Source organism: Manacus candei, unplaced genomic scaffold (assembly GCF_025592945.1).
Source record: "Manacus candei isolate 608988 ecotype Guabito, Panama unplaced genomic scaffold, ASM2559294v1 h1tg000172l, whole genome shotgun sequence".
NCBI lineage: Eukaryota > Metazoa > Chordata > Aves > Passeriformes > Pipridae > Manacus > Manacus candei.
The window spans coordinates 754,244-763,736 of NW_026138220.1; positions in this window are offsets into that span (position 1 = coordinate 754,244).

Genomic DNA, 9,493 nt, shown 5'->3' on the forward strand with positions numbered 1-9,493 from the left:
CTGGAAGCTTTGTCTTTGAGGTGCAGATGGTGGGGCACCCTGGGTACTTCTTGGGCAGCAAAGAGCTTTCTGTGGTGGCACCTTTTGTCTGGCAGGAATCTTCCTTTGGATTGAATTTTCCAGGAGGTGGGACTGGTCATTGCAGAGCAGGGTTGAAAAAAGGGAACAGCAGGTCTTTTCTCTCAGGAAAAACAGTCTGGAAGCTTTGGCTTTGAGATGCAGTTGTTAGGGCAGCCTGGGAACTTCTCGGGCAGGAAGAGTTTTCTGTTGTTGGCACCTTTTGTCTGGCAGGAATCTTCATTTGGATTCTATTTCTCAGGAGGTGGGATCGACCATTGCAGCAGAGGGCTGAAAAAAGGGAACAGCAGCCCTTTCCCTAAGGAAAAAAAGTCTGGAAGCTTTGGCTTTGAGGTGCAGTTGGTGGGGCACCCTGGACACTTCTTGGGCAGCAAAGAGCTTTCTGTGGTGGCACTTTTTGTCTGGCAGGAATCTTCATTTGGATTCTATTTTTCAAAAGGTGGGTCTGGCTATTGCAGCGCAGGGCGGAAAAAAGGGAACAGCAGCTCTTTCCACCAGGAAAACAGTCTGGAAGCTTTGGCTTTGAGGTGCAGTTGTTGGGGCAGCCTGGGCACTTCTTGGGCAGCAAGACCTTTCTGTGGTTGCACCTTTTCTCTGGCAGGAATCTTCATTTGCATTCAAATTTCAGGACGTGGGACCGACCATTGCAGCGCAGGGCAGAAAAAAGGGAACAGCAGCTCTTTCCACCAGGAAAATCAGTCTGGAACCTTTGGCTTCAGGTGTAGTTCTTGGGGCAGCGTGGGCACTTGTTGTGCACCAAGACCTTTCTGTGGTGGCACCTTTTGTCTGGCAGGAATCTTCATTTGAATTCTATTTCTCAGGAGGTGGGACCGGCCAGTGCAGCAGAGGGCTGAAAAAAGGGAACAGCAGCCCTTTCCCTAAGGAAAAAAAGTCTGAAGCTTTGGCATCACGTGCAGTTGTTGGGGCAGCCTGGACACTTCTTGGGCAGCAAAGACCTTTCCGTGGTGGCACCCTTTTTCTGGCAGGAATCTTCATTTGGATTCTATTTTTCAGGAGGTGGGACAGGCCATTGCAGCGCAGGGCTGAAAAAAGGGAACAGCAGCCCTTTCCACCAGGAAAAATAGTCTGGATCCTTTGGCTTCACGTGCAGTTTTGGGGCAGCCTGAGCACTTCTTGGGCAGCCAGACCTTTCTCTGGTGGCAACTTTTCTCTGGCAGGAATCTTCATTTGGAGTAAATTTTTAAAGACGTGGGACCGGCCATTGCAGCGCAGGGCTGAAAAAAAGGGAACAGCAGTTCTTTCCACCAGGAAAAACGGTCTGGAAGCTTTGGCTTGGAGGTGCAGTTGTTGGGGCAGCCTGGGCACTTCTCGGGCAGCAAGATCTTTCTGTGGTTGCACCTTTTCTTTGGCAGGAATCTTCATTTGCATTCAAATTTCAGGACGTGGGACCGACCATTGCAGTGCAGGGCAGAAAAAAGGGAACAGCAGCTCTTTCCACCAGGAAAAACAGTCTGGAACCTTTGGCTTCAGGTGTAGTTCTTGGGGCAGTGTGGGCACTTGTTGTGCACCAAGACCTTTCTGTGGTGTTACCTTTTGTCTGGCAGGAATGTTCATTTGAATTCTATTTCTCAGAAGGTGGGACCGGCCATTGCAGCACAGGGCTGAAAAAAGGGAAGAGCAGCTCTTTCCCTAAGGAAAAAAAGTCTGGAAGCTTTGACTTGGAGGTGTAGTTGTTGGGGTAGCCTGGGCACTTCTTGGGCAGCAAGAGCTTTCTTTGGGGGCACCTTTTGTTTGGCACGAATCTTCATTTGCATTCATTTTTTCAGGTGGTGGGACCGGGCATTGCAGCGAAGGGCTGAAAAAAGGGAACAGCAGCCCTTTCCACCAGGAAAAAAGTCTGGAAGCTTTGGCTTTGAGGTGCAGTTGGTGGAGAAGCCTGGGCACTTCTTTGGCAGCAAAGACCTTTCTGTGGTGGTACTTTTGTCTGGCAGCAATCTTATTTGGATTCAATTTTTCAGGAGGTGGAACTGGCCATTGCAGCGCAGGGCAGCAAAAAGGGAACAGCAGCACTTTCCACCAGGAAAAAAAGTCTGGAACCTTTGGCTTCAGGTGTAGTTCTTGGGGCAGCGTGGGCACTTGTTGTGCACCAAGACCTTTCTGTGGTGGTACCTTTTGTCTGGAAGAATCTTCATTTGAATTCTATTTCTCAGGAGGTGGGACCGGCCATTGCAGCAGAGGGCTGAAAAAAGGGAACAGCAGCCCTTTCCCTAAGGAAAAAAAGTCTGAAGCTTTGGCATCACGTGCAGTTGTTGGGGCAGCCCTGGCACTTCTTGGGCAGCAAAGACCTTTCCGTGGTGGCACCTTTTTTCTGGCAGGAATCTTCATTTGGATTCTATTTTTCAGGAGGTGGGACAGGCCATTGCAGCGCAGGACTGAAAAAAGGGAACAGCAGCCCTTTCCCTAAGGAAAAATAGTCTGGAAGCTTTGGCTTCACGTGCAGTTGTTGGGGCAGCCCTGGCACTTCTTGGGCAGCAAAGACCTTTCCGTGGTGGCACCTTTTTTCTGGCAGGAATCTTCATTTGGATTCTATTTTTCAGGAGGTGGGACAGGCCATTGCAGCGCAGGACTGAAAAAAGGGAACAGCAGCCCTTTCCCTAAGGAAAAATAGTCTGGAAGCTTTGGCTTCACGTGCAGTTTTGGGGCAGCCTGAGCACTTCTTGGGCAGCCAGACCTTTCTCTGGTGGCAACTTTTCTCTGGCAGGAATCTTCATTTGGATTCTATTTTTCAAAAGGTGGGTCCGGCTATTGCAGCGCAGGGCGGAAAAAAGGGAACAGCAGCTCTTTCCACCAGGAAAACAGTCTGGAAGCTTTGGCTTTGAGGTGCAGTTGTTGGGGCAGCCTGGGCACTTCTTGGGCAGCAAGACCTTTCTGTGGTTGCACCTTTTCTCTGGCAGGAATCTTCATTTGCATTCAAATTTCAGGACGTGGGACCGACCATTGCAGCGCAGGGCAGAAAAAAGGGAACAGCAGCCCTTTCCACCAGGAAAATCAGTCTGGAACCTTTGGTTTCAGGTGTAGTTCTTGGGGCAGCGTAAGCACTTGTTGTGCACCAAGACCTTTCTGTGGTGGCACCTTTTGTCTGGCAGGAATCTTCATTTGATTCAATTTTTAATAAGGTCCGACCGGCCAGTGCATCGCAGGGCTGAAAATAGGGAACAGCAGCTCTTTCTCCTGGAAAAAAAATCTAGAAAACGTGGTTCAGAGGTGCAGTTCGTGGGGAGCCTGGGCACTTCTTGGGTAGGAAGAGTTTTCTGTGGTTGCACATTTTGTCTCGCAGGAATCTTAATTTGGATTCTATTTCCAGGAGGTGGGACCGGCCAGTTAAGCGAAGGGCTGAAAAAAGGGAACAGCAGCTCTTTCCACCAGGAAAAAAAGTCTGGATCCTTTCGCTTCTGCTACAGTTGTTGGGGCAGCTTGGGCACTTCTTGGGCAGCAAGAGTTTTCTGTGGTTGAACCTCTTGTCTAGCAGGAATCTTCATTTCCTGTAAATTTTTCAGAAGGTGGGACAGGCCATTGCAGTGCAGGGCTGAAAAATGGCAAAAGCAGCTCTTTCCACCAGAAAAAACAGTCTGCAAGCTTTGTCTTTGAGGTGCAGTTGGTGGGGCAGCCTGGGCACTTCTCGGGCAGGAAGAGCTTTCTGTGGTGGCACCTTTTGTCTGGCAGGAATCTTATTTGGATTCAATTTTTCAGGAGATGGGACAGGTCATTGCAGAGCAGCGCTGGAAAAAGGGAACAGCAGCTCTTTCCACCAGGAAAAAAAGCCTGGAAGCTTTGGCTTTGAGGTGCAGTTGGTGTAGCAGCCTGGGTCTTTCTTGGGCAGGAAGAGCTTTCCGTGGTGGCACCTTTTTTCTGGCAGCAATCTTATTTGGATTCAATTTCTTAAAAGGTGGGTCCGGACATTGTAGCGCAGGGCTGAAAAAAGGAACAGCAGCTCTTTCCACCAGTAAAAACAGTCTGGAAGCTTTGGCTTCAGGTGCAGTTGGTGGGGAACCTGGGCACTTCTTGGGCAGTAAAGATCATTCTGTGGTGGCATTTTTTGTCTGGAAGGAATCTTCATTTGGAGTAAATTTTTCAGAAGGTGGGACAGGTCATTGCAGCGCAGGGCAGAAAAAAGGGAACAGCAGGCCTCTCCTAAGGAAAAAAAGTCTGGAAGCTTTAGCTTTGAGGTGCAGTTCTTGGGGCAGCCTGGGTATTTTTTGGCCAGCAAAGATCTTTCTGTAGTCGCACCTTTTGTCTGGCAGGAATCTTTATTTGGATTCTAATTTTCAGGAGGTGGGATAGGCCATTGCACCAGAGGGCTGAAAAAAGGGAACAGCAGCCCTTTCCCTAAGGAAAAAAACTCTGGAAGCTTAGGATTTGAGGTGCAGTTGTTGGGACAGCCTGGGCACTTCTTGGGCATCAAAGAGCTTTCCGTGGTGGCACCTTTTGTCTGGCAGCAATCTTCTTTTGGATTTGATTTTTCAGGAGGTCGGACCGGCCATTGCAGTGAAACAGGAGGCTAGGCCCAAAAGAGTTAACTAAGAAATTTGGGCCTGCTAACAAGCTGCCAACATCCAAAACGATCTGTGCTCATTCTGTTCTACTTACTGGACCAAAGCTTAAGAGTATAGTACAAGAACACGTAATAGACCTAGAAGCAATAAATTAGAGATACAGCAGGATCAGGTAGACATTTGAATAGAAGAAATAGACTGGGAGCCAGGGCCTTTGCCAAGCTTCAGTGAGCGGGTCAAGAACAATGGAAAAGAAGAAGGGTCAAGCTGAGGAAGATGAGTTAGAGACCCCTGCCCTATGGATGAAGATAGGAACGACCCCTCGAAATGGGGTACCAAGAGAAGCACCGCCCCAAGCTCCGCCGATACTCCGCCTATTTTTTAATATGTATTGATAGATGTTGTAATCGTTTGAATATGCATTTAATCGCATCTGAAAATTCTATAAAAGTGCTGATTTTCTGAGGAGCCGGTGAGCAAGTTTGTCCAGCGCGAGCTGGCTTGCTCCCAACGTTGAATAAACAAATACCTTGCTGCTTAAAGATAAAAAGGTCTCTGAGCAGTTTCTTGGACCGATTTTTCGGATTCATTTGGCGACCGCGGCAGCACACCTTCTCCACCCGGCTGCGGAATCCCCCGGAGGACGGGACCCCCTTGGGCGCCCTCGGGTAAGTCTTTTTACCTGAAGGGGCTCCCTTCTTCGGTGGCTTCTTGCGGGGGCTGGACAAGAACACTGCCTATTGATAAAAGGGATTTGTATCTGGTTTCTGGTTTTGTTTATTCTGGTTCTGGGTACCCGTGAGTCGAGGCGGGACGCCGTCTCGCAGGGAACACGGGAGAGGACGCTCTCCCAGGGGAATATCCCCTCTAGTCTGGTCTGGTCTGGTTTTGTTTGTATTCGGCCAAGTATTGTTATTGTGTACCTGATATATCTTGCTTACCATGAAACATCCAGGAGCACATAGTTAAAGGTATTATCATGCTAAGAGTTGCTATATGAGAGGTAGTGCTGAAGAGTTAACTATAAGCACATCACTTTGGATAAGACCTAGAATTAAGATTTGTCAGTTTTGCAACTGTTAGTTATATGTATGAGCCTTGTGTAACAGATGTAAGGTTTGCCTCCCCGACAGACAAGGCTGGGTCAGAACCAGTGTGCACATTGCAGAAAAGAGGGACACTGGAAGCAAGAATGCCCTGAATTAACAGGTGGAAATACAGGCACAGGAGAGGTTGTTGTTGCTTACAGAGTATTGAGTGAAGGGGGGGGGCGGCAGGCCAGTGCTAGGGGACCGTCTGGTAAAAATTAAGCTAGGGGAAGAAAAAGAAGAATTAGATTTTCTAATTGATACCAGGGCTACATTTTCTGTTTTGAATTAATACCTAAAAGTGATAAATATGTTTAAGTCGTGGGTGCCACTGGCCAATCAGAAAAGCTTTCTTTTGAAACCCCTAAAGTTCAAAATTGGAAAACAAATGGGAGTGCATCAGTTTTTGTATTTACCAAATTTATCCAAACTCATATTGGGCAGAGACCTTCTAGAAAATCTGGGAGCTGTAATAGAATTCAAACAAGGTAAATTTGAACTTAAGGTAAAGGAAGAACAATTAATAGCAGCTCTGAGTTTAGCAATGAGTTATGTGGAGCCAAGCCAGGGTAATTCAAATGTCAATCAAATTTTAGATCAGGTATACCCAGGAGTTTGGGCTACTGAAACACCAGGAAAGTCAAAAGAGCAGCTCCCACTGAAATAGAATTACAGACAGGAGCAAAACCAGTAGTTAGGAAGCAATATGCACTGAAGCTGGAAGATAGAAGAGGGATTGAGCCAATAATAGACAACTTTTTGAAATTAAGGTTTTGTAGAGTGTGAATCAGATTGCAACACCCCAATTTTACCAGTCAAAAGACAAATGGAACACATAGGTTGGTTCAGGATTTAAGAGCAGTAAATAAAATAGCTAAAACATACATGCAGCTGTTGCAAACCTAAATACCTTATTAACAATATTAAAAGAAAGTGTAATTTGGTTCACAGTATTAGACTTAAGAGATGCCTTTTTCTGCCTTCCCTTAACACAGGAAAGTCAAAAGATATTTGCCTTCAAGTGGGAAAATCCCACCACAGGAAGGAAAACTCAGCTCATTTGGACAGTGTTACCTTAAGGGTTCAAAAATATTCCCACAATTTTGGGAATTAATTAGCTAAAGAATTAGAACAATCGCAGTCACCACTGGGAAAGGTCACACTGGTAATGATTGTATTAAGGGAAAAAGGGCATGTTAGCAAGGAAAAGGCAAGTATGGATGTTAAATCTTGGATGGTAAATTATTTCTTCGTAGACTGGTAGAAAAAGCTCTGTGCATTATGGAAGATATGGTGTTCCTTATCACCTCCTATCGGTCCTCATTAATTTCTGGGAAAATGCAAAAGTCAAGGTTAGTTCCAGTTGGCTGAGGTGGAGCCTTCAACATTTCCTTCCTACTTATTGCATGTTAATCTTGAAATTTATTCTTTCACAGTGGGAGACAGACAAGTATGTTAGTGTGTTACCTGTGATTTTTTTTTTTTCAAGTCTCTGTATGTTTATTTATCATTTTCCACCTAGGGGAAAAAAAAAAAGGGGAGGGATTCTGAACTGTTGCAGTCCCAGATTTTTAGGTAGTGCTGTAGGATTGTCTAGAGCAGCTTGGGTCAGAAATAAAAGATACCACAGTTGCTTTTCCCCCTGCTCTTCTCTGTACTCATAGTGTCCTTTATTCCACCCCTGCCACAGCCTCTACAAAAAGCATTGTGGCAGGTCTAAAACCCAGTTTGGTTGTTGGAATATATTACTGAGTTCTGAGCTCAATGAAGATCAGAGATGTGCATAGGGAGAGCACCAGTGCAATACATTATGGGCAGCGTTTTTATTTTCCATTTATTTCCATTACTTCTGTCAAGTAACACTGTTGTGAGGTGAGTGGGTTAAGTGCTCCTTTTTAAATTTTTCTTTAGAGCTACAGTTTTGCTGACTCTGCAAATGGGGCATTTCTAATGCTATTGCAGTCCTCTTATAGTGAGGGGAATTGTATTTCTGTCCTGTGAAGTACCACATGTCTGGCTCTATTTGTTATCTTTCACCTTCATGAAAGTGCATTTGAATAACAGAATCTGCAAATACAGTTTAGGAAGAAGAGAAGAAAATATGAATATGAACAGCTCTGAAACAGCCCTTGTAAAATAAATAGGCACTACTAGTCCTACTGTAAAGAAACCAGGAGCCTGATATTATGTGATGTTGAGCACCCTGTACATTGGTGGCAGTCAGCTCCTCTGAATTTTAAGTCCAGAACCACGACCTCATAGAGATTAATGACTCTAACATCATTAGTGGAAACCCCTCAGCAAGGACGCCCACAATTAGAGACACCAACCACAGAACTGCACGCGAAAGAGGAACCAAACAGGGAGCAGCTTGTGAAACCCCAACCAGTGAACTACTGACATGACTCAGGGGGGTGGTGTCAACCAAGGGTGTAATTGTTACTTTTCCGTTCCCCATTTTGCTGACTGTGGTGGAGCAAGGGTTTCCCCCGGTTGCCCGGCTAGCCGCTTTTGCTTGTTAGCCTTAATAAACCTTTTTTTCCTTGCAATCAAAATTATAGCCTCGTTTTTCTTGATAACAATTGGTGCCGTGACTCGGATGGAGACCCCTGAGTGACAGAAACACTCTTTGGGGGGGGTGCCCCCGTCCCATTTTTCGACAGCCCTGGGAGATTCTGTCATTCAGCCTCTCCATACCGACTAGTTTCTTAAGGCAAACAAGTAAAAGGAAGTAGGTTTCTGCAGATCTCCGTAATTTTCGCATGCGGATCCAGACAACACCTAGCTCAAGGGCAGCTAGGAACTGATGGTGAGCTCTGTTTGAGAGCAGCAGTCGATTACAGGCGAGGCGACTGTGGGTTGTCTGGTTGGGGAAGGGCCGCTCCAGTGCTCTGAGCAGCACTGCCAGAACGAGCGAAGACTCATCCACGGAGAGGTGAGTATAGCGTACCCCTTGGCGGTTGGGAGGGGGTTCTGGAGTGTGCCTGTTTGAGACGTCCTCTGAGGACGAAGCGATTGTGGACCTCTCAGTAGTGCGGTTTCTGTAGCCCGCGAGGGAGCAGACCACGACCAGAGGGAAGCGTTTGTGATTTGAGTGATTGCGTGTGTGAGAGAAGGCACTCCAGAAGATGGGATCGGGGAAGAGCAAGGCTTCCCCGCCCATGGGTGGCTGTACGGTAGAGCAGCCTAGTAGGACCTCTGATGAGGAGCAGCTCCTGAAGTCTGGTGGCTCCCGGGGAGGGAAAGGACTAGGGAGTAAAATCTATTTGGCGAAGAAGTGCCCTCGGGAGAATAGACAGTCTGTACTAGGCAGCTGCAGCTCCCAGAGTGAAAGGAACCGTGTTAGGGATTTACTTACTGAGAAGGGAAGTGATATTGAGAGTAAAACTAAAACAGACTCTCTGGAGGGGAGAAGATTTGAGAGAAGCGGCTTTGAGGCTAGGTCGCTGGGCATTCCATCAAATAGCCCACTAGGAATAGTGTTGAGGAATTGGAATAATAATCCACATGCTCTCGGGAAGTCGAAAAGCAAGATGATCTATTATTGCATTGAAGTGTGGGGAGGTAGGCAGATAGGAAATGGTATATACTGGCCTATTTATGGTACTTTAGAAGGTTGGATTTGTGAGATCTTGAATTACCATGTTAATGATAAAAGACCTTATTGTCTAGAGGAAAGCCAATATGCTGTTATCTGGCTGGGAGCTAGTACACCTACTCGGTTGTTTCCTCTAAAAGAAAAAGGGAAGCAAGTGGACCCTAATAAGAATTCTGAATTGTGGAGTTCACCTCCACCTTATATTCCTCCATATA